Below are 13,309 nucleotides of genomic sequence, written 5' to 3' on the forward strand. Positions count from 1 at the left end.
CACTTATAGCACTTTAAAATGCTTACTGTGACAATAAACAAATGCCTTACTCAATAAATAATATCTTTTCAATAATTTGAAATAATTTTTCTACATAATTGTCACTTAACAATTTTAAGAACTGCACTAATTTGTTTTCTGCTTATCTGGTCTACTGGAACAAATTGTTTGGCTGTGATGCTTTATAAACTGACATGCATGCATTTGCTTTGTATCTCCAATTAAATTTCAATTAAGAAACCTTTTAACTGTCTTATATCTACCAGCCAAGAACAGAAATACCTCATATTGAATCATACTTACACCAATAACGAGACCCTCAAGGTTTGGCGTTTATGTTTATCTCACATAGGCGTCCAAATATTGTGATGATTATCCAAACTCTCCAAACATCCTGAGTCTGCAAACTCTGGCTGGCAATCTTGTGAGAACAAGTCTTTTTGCAAGAGCCGCAGTGTCTGCTTCGATTAATTCCTGGCTCAAAGTCAGACTGTGAAGGCAGATGAAAATGAGAGGGAAATTTTTATCTAAATAGTTCAAAGCTTCAAAATGGGTGAAGGTTCATAGGAAGAAAAAGTTTATTTTCTTTAAAACCAGTTCAACACAAGTTGTATCTATTGCCACATTTATGTTTAACCTGTAAGTATAGTAATAAATTGGACTCTATCCACCTTAAAGTGAGAATAACCATTCAAAAAACTCTCTGTGAAATATTCTATATTCTTGGATCCTTTCCCTATTTTAACACACAAAAGTGGCAGTACCAACACAGCCGTGTTTTTATTTGAATTGTTCTAATATATAGGTGTCATAAGTAAATATTTACTGAAATATTTACTTAAGCAAGTAGGGTATTAGTAAGATAAAGAAAAAAATATGAGTTGAAATGGGAAAAACACAAAATGGGAATGATTATTGATCATGTATATAATTATAAAATATGCCTCATGGTTGGAAATATAGGTCCAGTCAATTATTCTGAATAAGTAACAATCCTTTCCCTTTTTTTAATCTGGAATATGTAAAACATTTTAAAGTCCTTGCCCTTAAAATAAAAAGGTAAGCATACAAAGAGAATTTAAAGATTTAATAAAATGAGAAATTGCTTAATATAAGTCCTAAAATCATGACATTCCAAGTTCAGACTAAATTTGTCTTAAATCTAAATAGAATATAAATTAAATTAATTTTAGCCCTAGATACTGTTTCTCGATGACATTAAGTTTCAGTTCTACCTCGACTCATTCTGTTGTTGTGTCTTCTCACTCTCCAGAACAAAGGCAATCACACCAAGTTGAACATAAAATGAAGCTTGATATCATATTGAATTTCAAACTACATCAGGAATACTTTGGGAAAAATTCTGGACTTTTGGAGAAAAATCTTCCCAACTTTAAAATATCTTCTCTGTCTTTGCAATAATCTCCCAAGTTTTGGATGCTACAACTTCATGCTCACATTTTTCAGAATTTAACCCTCTCACCCTCCCTCATAAAGCTTATTAAATGGACTGTGAAAAACAGACACGTCACAGGTTTAGATATATTTATAACATGATAAAGCTAACTTATAAAATTATAATTTATACTTTTAAAACATTTTGAGTACCTGCTACATGAAGGATGAATTTTGATGACATGCATTATTTCATTTAATCCCCACAACAGCTGTGCTGTCCCATTTTATAAATGAGGAAAACTGAGGCTAAGAGAAATTAAGTCACTTTCCTACAGTTTGTCACTGGAAAACAGTACAATATGAGTTCAAATCTAAGTTTTTAGACCCCCAAGTCAAGTTGTTTGACTGTTCCAGTTTAAAGTAGGATTTCATGAAAACCTAAACGTTCTGCAAAGGCCTCTCACAGTCTTTTTTTCTTTTTTCTTTTTCTAATTGAAACATAATTATTATACATATTTGTGGAATACAGAGTTGGCCATCAATACTGGCGCACAATGCGTGATGATCAAATCAGGCTAATTAGGATTTTCATCATTACAGAATGTAATTATTCTTTGTGTTCATTAGCCAATTTCTCACTCACTGACTCCTCCTCTCCCATCTCTAGTAGACACAGTACTGTCATCTCTGCAATTTCTTTTCGTAATTAATTTGCTTGAAATGCTACATCCAGCCTTATTATCAAACAGCTCAAAATTACCCTTGTCATCATGGTTGATTCCCTGTTGATTCTTCTAAACACAGCTGCACGTACTCAGATTTGTCATACTTTTTATGAAGGAAACAAACCATGTTGTAAACTAAGAACCTTAAAGGCACCTGAAGCTGAAAGAGAACATCAGTTGTGACACTGTGCTGTGACCAGGTCATTCCAGTCTTTGTGCCAGGACATGAGTCCTTACGATTTTCTCTTTAGCAGATGCTTTAGCTGGTTTCCGTGAAGGATTTCCACAGTGACTGGTGGTCATAGGCTGCTACTATCAGGTTCCTTCTCAACTTTTCACGTTCACAGGCAGAGGTTCCAAAAATAAATTACAGCCAAGCTTAAAAGATTAGAAAGGCTTTTCCGTTGTGTGAGTGGGTGATTGAGTTTGATTTGGGTCTGTTACAGTCATTTTTTCTTTCTCCAAGCTTTCTTCTCTGCTTCTGAAACAAAAAACTGCAAAAGCACCTCACACTGTTCATGTCCTTAGGGATTGCCCTAATTATGCTTTTATACTTTAACAGGCTATAAGAGTGAAGGGTCATGTTGAATGGGGACAATTCTATTTTTTTTTTTAACTTTTATTTTGTCAATATACATTGTGGTTTATTATTGTTGCCACTTACCAAAACCTCCCTCCCTCCCCCTCAACAATGTCCTTTCTGTTTGCTTGTCGTATCAACTTCAAGTAATTGTGGTTGTTATATCTTCTCACCACCCACCCCAGTTTTTTTTTTTTGGTGTGTGTGTGTGTGTGTGAATTTATATATTAATTTTTAGCTCCCACCAATAAGTGAGAACATGTGGTATTTCTCTTTCTGTGCCTGACTCGTTTCACTTAATATAATTCTCTCAAGGTCCATCCATGTTGTAGCAAATGGCAGTATTTCATTCGTTTTTATAGCTGAGTAGTATTCCGTTGTGTAGATGTAACACATTTTCCGTATCCACTCATCCGATGATGGACATTTGGGCTGGTTCCAACTCTTGGCTATTGTAAAGAGTGCTGCAGTGAACATTGGGGAACAGGTATACCTTCGACTTGATGATTTCCATTCCTCTGGGTATATTCCCAACAGTGGGATAGCTGGGTCGTATGGTAGATCTATCTGCAATTGTTTGAGGAACCTCCATACCATTTTCCATAGAGGGTGCACCATTTTGCAGTCCCACCAACAATGTATGAGAGTTCCTTTTTCTCCGCAACCTTGCCAGCATTTATCGTTCAGAGTCTTTTGGATTTTAGCCATCCTAACTGGGGTTAGATGGTATCTCAATGTGGTTTTGATTTGCATTTCCCAGAGGCTGAGTGATGTTGAGCATTTTTTCATATGTCTGTTGGCCATTTGTATATCTTCCTTAGAGAAATGCCTACTTAGCTCTTTTGCCCATTTTTTAATTGGGTTGCTTGTTTTCTTCTTGTAAAGTTGTTTGAGTTCCTTATATATTCTGGATATTAATCCTTTGTCAGATGTATATTTTACAAATATTTTCTCCCACTCTGTTGGTTGTCTTTTAACTCTGTTAATTGTTTCTTTTGCTGTGCAGAAGCTTTTTAGTTTGATATAATCCCATTTGTTTATTTTTCCTTTGGTTCCCTGTGCTTTTGGGGTCGTATTCATGAAGTCTGTGCCCAGTCCTATTTCCTGAAGTGTTTCTCCTATGTTTTCTTTAAGAAGTTTTATTGTTTCAGGGTGTATATTTAAATCCTTAATCCATTTTGAGTTGATTTTAGTATACGGTGAGAGGTATGGATCTAGTTTCATTCTCCTGCATATGGATATCCAGTTATCCCAGCACCATTTGCTGAAGAGGCTGTCCCTTCCCCAGTGAATAGGCTTGGTGCCTTTGTCAAAGATCAGATGGCAGTAAGTGCGTGGGTTGATTTCTGGATTCTCTATTCTATTCCATTGGTCACTGTGTCTGTTTTTATGCCAGTACCATACTGTTTTGGTTATTATAGCTTTGTAGTATAGCTTAAAGTCAGGTAGTGTTATGCCTCCAGCTTTATTTTTTTGCTCAGCATTGCTTTGGCTATCTGTGGTCTTTTATTATTCCATATAAATGTCTGGATAGTTTTTTCCATTTCTGAGAAAAATGTCTTTGGAATTTTGATGGGGATTGCATTGAATTTGTATATCACTTTGGGTAGTATGGACATTTTCACTATGTTGATTCTTCCAATCCAAGAGCATGGGATATCTTTCCATCTTCTTGTATCCTCTCTAATTTCTCTCAGCAGTGGTTTGTAGTTCTCATTAGAGAGAGTTTTCACCTCCTTGGTTAACTCAATTCCTAAGTATTTTATTTTTTTGGTGGCTATTGTAAATGGGCAGGCTTTCTTGATTTCTCGTTCTGCATGTTCACTATTGGAGAAAAGAAATGCTACTGATTTTTGCGTGTTGATTTTGTATCCTGCTACTGTGCTGAAATCATTTATCAATTCCAAGAGTTTTTTTGTAGAGGTTTTAGGCTGTTCGATATATAGGATCATGTCATCTGCAAACAGGGACAGTTTGACTTCCTCTTTTCCAATCTGGATGCCCTTTATTTCCTTCTCTTCTCTGATTGCTCTGGCTAGTACTTCCAACACTATGTTGAATAGGAGTGGTGAGAGTGGGCATCCTTGTCTAGTTCCTGTTCTTAAAGGAAAAGCTTTCAGCTTTTGCCCATTCAGGATGATATTGGCTGTGGGTTTGGCATATATGGCTTTAATTATGTTGAGATACTTTCCCTCTATACCTAAGTTATAGAGGGTCTTTGTCATGAATGAGTGCTGAACTTTATCAAATGCTCTTTCAGCATCTATAGAGATGATCATATGGTCCTTGTGTTTGAGTTTATTAATATGGTGTATCACATTTATTGATTTGCATATGTTGAACCAACCTTGCATCCCTGGGATGAATCCCACTTGATCGTGATGAATAATTTTACGTATGTGTTGCTTTATTCTGTTTGCTAGTATTTTAGTGAGGATTTTTGCATCTCTATTCATCAAGGATATCGGCCTGTAGTTTTCTTTTTTGGTTATATCTTTACCGGGTTTTGGTATCAGGATGATGTTTGCTTCATAGAATGAGTTTGGGAGATTTGCGTCTGTTTCAATCTCTTGGAATAGTTTGTAAAGAATCGGTGTCAATTCCTCTTTGAATGTTTGGTAAAATTCTGCTGTGAATCCATCTGGTCCTGGGCTTTTCTTTGTTGGGAGCCTTCTGATAACAGCTTCAATCTCCTTTATTGTTATTGGTCTGTTCAAATTTTCTACGTCTTCATGGTTCAGTTTTGGGAGCTTGTGTGTGTCCAGAAATTTATCCATTTCCTCCAGATTTTCAAATTTGTTGGCGTATAGTTGTTTATAGTATTCTCGAATGATTCCTTGTATTTCAGATGAATCAGTTGTAATATTGCCTTTTGCATTTCTAATTTCTGTTATTTGAATCTTCTCTCTTCTTTTTTTTGTTAGCCATGCTAATGGTTTGTCAATTTTATTTATCTTTTCAAAAAACCAACTTTTTGATTCATTGATCTTTTGCATTGTTTTTCAGGTTTCAATTTCATTCAGTTCAGCTCTGATCTTAATGATTTCTTTCCGTCTGCTAACTTTAGGTTTGGATTGTTCTTGTTTTTCTAGTTCTTTAAGGTGAAGTGTTAGGTTGTTCACTTGCCATCTTTCCATTCTTCTGAGGTGAGCATTTAATGCAATAAATTTCCCCCTCAATACTGCTTTTGCAGTATCCCACAGGTTTTGGTATGATGTATCATTGTTTTCATTAGTTTCAATAAATTTTTTGATTTCCTGCTTGATTTCTTCTTGGACCCATATGTCATTAAGTAGAATGCTATTTAATTTCCATGTGTTTGTATAGTTTCCAGAGTTTCGTTTGTTATTAATTTCTAGTTTTAATCCATTGTGGTCTGAGAAAATACATGGGATAATTCTAATTTTTTTGAATTTATTGAGACTTGATTTGTGACCTAATATGTGATCTATCCTGGAGAATGATCCATGTGCTGATGAGAAGAATGAATATTCTGAGGTTGTTGGATGGAATGTTCTGTAGATATCTGCCAATTCCAATTGGTCTAGAGTATTGTTTAGATCTTGTGTTTCTCTACTGATTCTTTACCTAGATGATCTGTCTCATATTGACATTGGGGTGTTCTGGTCCCCCGCTATTATGGTATTATTGTATATTTCCTTCTTTAGGTCTAATAGAGTTTGTTTTATAAATCTGGCTGCTCCAACATTGGGTGCGTACATATTTATGATTGTTATGTCTTCATGATGGATCAGTCCTTTTATCATTAAGTAGTGTCCCTCATTGTCTCTTTTTATGGTTTTTAGTTTAAAGTCTATTTTGTCCAATATGAAAATAGCCATTCCAGCTCGTTTTTCTTTTCTGTTTGCATGGTAAATCTTTTTCCATCCTTTCACTCTTAGTCTATGTGAATCTTTATGGGTGAGGTGGGTCTCTTGTAGGCAGCATATAGTTGGGTCCTCCTTTTTAATCCAGTCAGCCAGTCTGTGTCTTTTGATTGGGGAATTTAAGCCTTTTACATTAAGAGTTGTTATTGAAAGGTGTTGATTTATTCCTAGCATTTTATTGGTTGCTTGGTTGTCTTAGATGTCTTTTGTTCCGTGCTTTCTGATTTACTGTTTGGTTTCTGTGTTTGTTGGTTCCTTAGGTTGTAGATAGAGTTTTTGTTTGCTTGTTTTCTCTTCATGAATGCCATTTTTATTATACTAGTGGGTTTTGATTTTTCTTGGGTTTTTACGGCAGTGGTAGTTATTTTTCAGGAACCAAACCCAGTACTCCCTTGAGGATTTCTTGTAAGGGTGGTCGTATGGTAGTGAACTCCCACAGTTTTTGTTTGTCTGAGAAATATACCATTTGCCCTTCATTTCAGAAGAATAGCCTTGCAGGGTAGAGTATTCTTGGCTGGCAATCTTTGTCTTTTAGTATTTTGAATATATCATCCCATTCCTTTCTGGCTTTTAGGGTTTGTGATGAAAAGTCTGATGTTAGCCTGATTGTGGCTCCCTTATAGGTGATTTGACACTTCTCTCTTGCAGTTTTTAAGATTCTCTCTTTGTCTCTGAGTTTTGCCAATTTGACTATAACATGTCCTGTAGAGGGCCTTTTTGGGTTGAATACGTTTGGAGATCGTTGAGCTTCCTGGATCTGAAGATCTGTGATTTTTCCTATACCTGGGAAGTTTTCTGCCATTATTTTCTTGAATATGTTTTCAATGCAATCTCCGTTTTCCTCCCCTTCTGGAATACCCATGACTCGGATATTTGAGCGCTTAAGGTTGTCTGATATCTCTCTCAGATTTTCTTCAATGTCTTTGATTCTTTCTTCTTTTTTTTTGTCTGCTTGTGTTATTTCAAACTGCCCATCTTCAAGTTCAGAGGTTCTCTCTTCAACTTCGACAAGCCTGCTGGTTAAACTCTGCATTGTGTTTTTTATTTCACTGAATAACTTCTTCAGTTCAGCAAGTTCTGCTACATTTTTTTTCAGGACATTGATTTCCTTGTACATTTCCTCTTTCAGGTCCTGTATACTTTTCCTCGTTTCATCATGATGTCTAGCTGAGTTTTCTTGTATCTCATTTAGTTTCCTTAGAATTATCACTGGAAATTCCTTGTCAGTCATTTCAAGGGCTTCTTGTTCTATAGGATCTAGAGTTTGAGATTTATTAACTTTTGGTGGTGTACTTTCTTGATTTTTTGTATTTCTGGTATCTTTTTTTTGATGTTTATTCATTGTGGCAGGGGGTTTCACAGTCCACCGGTTTGAGACTATTGACTAACTAAGATATTGCTGTGGTTGCCAATTTGGTATGGCTACCTCCGTGACTGCTCAGTCGGCCTCTAATGCTTTGTGTGTATGGTGCCTCGGGTCTTTGGCCCCTCCGGGGTGCCACCTCTCTGGTCAGCTTGGACTCTGCTGGGCTGCTGGATCACCGGGCGGTACTGCAGGGTGTGTGGTCTCTGCTGAGCTTCCACTTCCCGTGCCAGACTTTTCCCTGTTCCATGCACTCTGGCCCAGGGTGTTGGATCATGCAGTGGCGACCCCACAGGGTGTGTGGTTTCTGTTGAGTCTCCGCCTCCCTAGCCGGACGTCTCCCCACTCTGTGCACACTGGGCTGGGCTGGGACGTGTCTTCTGCAACCCTCATCTATCAGCTGGGCCTTCAAGACCCTGCTCGGCACTGCCTCGCTCAGGAAGTCTACCAGGTTTCTGATAGGTGCAGATGACTGGTCACACTGTGTAGATCTTTCTTGGGATTTATCGCCTTCCTCCTGGTATCGCGGTTATTTGTGTACTTGTCTTATCTCCCACACCAGAGCGTGAGCTCCTCGGGGGAGGAGCCCGCAGCACACGGTTCACCTTTGAATCCCCCCGGTGCAGGCCGACTCCAGTGCCCGCCTGCAGTCAGCTCTCCAGCAGCTTCAAGCGAACTCAGGAACTCTCCGACCACACTATTCCTAACCAGAAATTGGTTAGGTGTTTTTCCAAACTGGTGGCCGCAGAGATGGTATCTGCCTCCCGGTAACAGGAAGTTTACCAGAGGCCGGAGCCCAGGGTGCAGTGAAGTGACAGTCAGCCCAGCCCGTACTTCCCTGCCCTCCTGACGCTGCCCGGGACCCCTCACGCCACCAGCCCCGCCAGAGAACCATGGAGGGAGTGGGAGGAGAGGCCGGCCCACAGGCCCCAGGAAGCCCCCGCGCCGGGGCAAGCAAGTGGGAAGGCTCAGTGAGGAGCCGAGCCAGGCGAGCCGGACAGCCTTGGCCGAGCTGGGCCGGAGCCGCCACCACCTGAGAAAATGGAGGCAGCCCTGGGGCCGGTGGGTGGCCCGGTGGGGCAGGCAGAAGCCGGGCAGGTGTCCACCCCCCGAGCAGGGCCGGGCCAGGGGTCACTCACAGGGCTGTGCCGGGTCAGATGGCTCCCTCTCTGCCTCTGTGTCATTGCCGTCCAGTTCTCGGCCGCTGCCGCCTCGGGCTGCTCACTCGGTCCAGTGGCGTGGCTTGGGCGCTCCCAGGAATCTTCTTTTATGCCGGCCTGAAAGCTCGAATCCTGAATAGGGCAGCTGGCCGCCTTCAGCACGGCCCCAGCCTCTGGGATCCTGGCAGCGTCAACAGCAGCCCCAGCACGGTGTTCCCTGTTTAGAGACTCGCTTTTGCAGCTAAGAAACAGTTCTTTTCCTGCTCCACACTTCAAGCTGTTGCCTGTAAATTAGGCAGCCTCTCCTGCCAAGGGCAAAGTGGCGGTCAGCCCCCACGACCGGCCACCAGCAGCAGTCCTCCCTTAAGAGACGGCAAGAGGAAGGTCCACAAGTTTCCTGGCTGCCTAAGGCCCAGTGGCCGCCTTTTCCACCTCAGCTACTCCGTGCCAACTGCCGCAGCCACCGCCATCTTAGGATCCACGGGACAATTCTATTTCAGTTAGGCAAGAGCCTGAGTTTTGGCTGAAGAGACAAAAACTATATAAAATGAGTTTCAGTATGTGCATTTTTTATAAAAGAAGAGACAGTATGTTTGTGTGTTTGTTTTTACATTCTTCTTTCTCTATTTGTTTTTATTTTACCTTTTAATGAGTCTTTAGCATTGGAAGATGAGAAACATATTTCTCTCTGGTTAAGAAACATTGCAGGTATTGCACATCCTCCTACAGTGAATGAAAGGCTCTCAGAGCCCCTCCCAGAATGGAAAGAGTTACTAGCAGGTGGGGAAAGAAAATCACTAGCTGCTGGAATGATACAGGGCCATTTTGCACCATAATATTATTGAATCAGCTGCAAGGAGCTGAAGTTTTTCTTTGGCATTCCTTCTCACCCCACCCCAGCCTTCATCTCCCATTGCATTTTTGTGGAAGGACTATGGATATACTCCAAATTATTGACATATCATGGAGACCATAGTTTGTCTCAGAATTCCCTGTGGGCAAAGATGATTGCATGGTCTCCCTGCTAATGAGCACAGTTCATTTCAATGAAATTTATACTTAAAAGAAAACAATAGGAAATGTGGTACATTTATTTATTTATTTTTTATGGAAACATAATTGATCCTACTTATATGTGGGGTACAGCACTAAAATATCAATACCTGTGTGCAACATGTGATACTCAAATCAGGATCATTAGTATATTTGTCATTATACAATGTATTCATTTTTTGTGGCCCTTTACCAGTTTCTTACTAACCCTCCCTTAGTAAAGGCTAACTATCCTGATTTGACTATCACATATTGTACACAACTATTAATAGTCAACTTTGTATCCCTGTATTGGTCAGGGTTCTCCAGAGAGACAGAACCAATAAAATATGTTATAAATATATGAGAAGGGATTTATTAGGACAATTGACTCACGTGACTGTAAAGCTGAGGAGTCCCACAATGGACCGTCTGCAAACTGGATGCCTGTGACGTGGCTTAGTACAAGTCCAAAGGCCTCAGAACCAGGGAAGCCATTGGTGTCCTTGGTGTAAGTCCTGGAACCCAAAAGCTGAAGAGTCTCGAGCTCTGATGTCCACGGACAGGAGAGAAGATGTATCCCAGCTCCTATCCCAGCTCCAGTGGATAAAGAGATAGATTCACCTTTTTTTCCATTTTTCATTCTCTTTGGCCCCCAGTGGATTGAATGGTTCCCACTCACATTGAAGGTGGGTATTTGCCACCCAGTCCACTCAGGCCCTCATTGCTAATCTCTTTCAGAAACAATCTCATGGACATACCTAAAAAGGTGGCTTTACCAGGTTTCTCAGCATTCTTTAATCTAATCAAGTTGACACCTAGAATTAGCCTTCACAACCCTACAAATATGTATAATCAATTATGCTTCAATAAATAAATAAATAAATAAATAAATGATGTTCATAGGGGCTGGCTGGTAGAATGGGTTAGAATGCTATGCTGATAACACCAAGGTCAAGGGTTTGGATCCCTGTACTGGCCAACACTCAAAAAAAAAAAGAAAAGAAAAGAAAATATGGTAGAAATACATTGCAGTGTTTATGCAGATATGTTGACTCATTTTTACTTAGGAATCAGTGAACTGAGCAGTTCATTCCTTAATACAACAGGGCTTTAAAAGGGGATAAATTCAGAGGCAACTGCATTTTTTCTTCATTCATTTGTGTTATTTAGGTTTTTACTTCTTTTCTTTATTTTTGCTTCTCTTTCTCATATGTGAGCTGTTCAAAAAACAGCATTTCCAACAACAAAATCCAGACTCCTATAAAAATGTCCTTTCCTCATTATCTTATTAGTTATAGTACATATTTTATTGCAAGCTAAAACAGCTGGGAACTGTTTTTGTATTTTACACTCATTTTATAGTAGATATAGCCTTTAAAGTAATAGAAACCATTTGATTACCAAACTCATTTGCTACAAGAAATGTTGAAAAGTGCCCCTTCCAATCAACAAATATTTACTGAGCACCTACTATGTGTAGACACTGCTCAAGTGCCTGAAATAAGGAGTGAACAAAACAGACGAACATTTCTACCCTCTGGAGCTGATATTTTAGTTGCAAGAGTGAGGAGAAAAGTGGTGTGGGATATACCACCTAACACATCTATACCATTACTTTGTGCTCAGATTCTTATAAGTGTTTATATTCTCAAGTCATCTAATCATCACACACATACACACACACCTCTAAGATTATACTATTATTATCCTCATTTTGCAATGAGAAAACAGAGTCATAGCAAGGGTAAGTAATGTATCCAACATCACCCAGGTATGGGATGACAGGTCCGGGATTCTAGCCCAAGCAGTTTGGCTCTGGAACCAGTGCTTTTACACTAATCAAAGCTGCCATGCCCCTATTAGCTATTACTGTGGCTGATTTTTAGTGGCACAAATTCTGAAGTACTTTGTTAAGTCTTTCACCCACTTAGTTTACATCGAACACAATTCAGCGGTTTCCGTAAATAAAGAAATTGAACCATGACTACTTATGTAAAGCTATTTCTTTTTATTCACATGTATATATACATATATACATATATATATATGTATATATGTATGAAAGAGCTTAGGCAGACATAAACCTTGGGTGGGAACCTGTCACATGCTCAGAGTAGCCTGGGCCTCTGTGATAGCCTCATTGTGTCATTGCCCCCAGATATGGCTTAACTCAGGCTCCAGCCACAGCCTTGGAACTAATCAGCAGCACAGGGTGGCCGTGTTTTTTTCTCATCTGGGAAATACAGACATAATAATATCTTGGGGGGTTCTTTTGCATATCAAATAATATTTAGCTGCTTTTAATGAACTAACAAAGCAAAAACGCTTTGTAGTCTGCAGAAGGGGAGGTAAATGCTGTACACATTCACCAAATCAGTCTCCAAAATTCAGCTTTACTCCTGATCCCTTCTCCAGGACCCAGAACAAGGGCTATTTCCAGAAAGCCTCCACCAACCTATATCATTCACCTGTCTGCTCGGACCTCTTGACCCTACCATTTCCATATCACATAATTATACACTGCCTTTTGATCATCTAAAATTTTGTGTCATTTCTACTGAAATATATTTAAATCTTCAGGAGCCGGCACTACCTCATCTACTTGTAAGAGGAAGTATAGCATAGTAATTAAGAGCATGGCCTCTGAGCATGTCAGCTAGGGCTCAAGTCCCAGCTCCACCATTTACTAGCTGTGTGACCCTGAGAAAGTCACTTGCCTTGTCTGAGCATCGCTGTCCTCATTTGTAAAATGGAGATGATAATACTGTTAAGAGGAATTAATGAGTTAGTAGATTAAAAGTAATTAGTGTGACGCCTGCTTCATAGTATGTAAATTATCTTTATCATTCTTTTTTTTTTCTTTTTTCTTTTTTTTTCATCTTCCCTCTCACAATATTCTTGTGTAATTCCAGGGGCTGTAGTTGAGTTTAATTGGACTAACTAGGCAAGATGTGCTAATAATGGGGCATCTAGTTTAAAGTAGAAAATGCAATCTCAGAGAGTTTTCTTACTCTGCTGCAGTTATATGAGTTATAATGCTTTTGCTCACTTCAGCTACCTCCGTACTGAGGACCAAGTTTTCTGAGCAAATACTGAGGTAGCTGAAGTGAGCTAAAGCATTAATTTTATTAATCATCTATATTATACCCCGTCCCAAGAGT

At 39.3% G+C, this 13,309-nt stretch overlaps 1 protein-coding gene across 3 annotated transcripts in view; it reads left to right on the top strand.

Moving 5' to 3' along the window:
• The window catches only part of PALLD (palladin, cytoskeletal associated protein), a 403,294-nt gene that overhangs the window by 39,551 nt on the left and 350,434 nt on the right, over nt 1-13,309 (top strand). The gene's annotated exons all lie outside the window — the stretch shown is intronic.

Source organism: Cynocephalus volans, chromosome 13, assembly GCF_027409185.1.
Source record: "Cynocephalus volans isolate mCynVol1 chromosome 13, mCynVol1.pri, whole genome shotgun sequence".
NCBI lineage: Eukaryota > Metazoa > Chordata > Mammalia > Dermoptera > Cynocephalidae > Cynocephalus > Cynocephalus volans.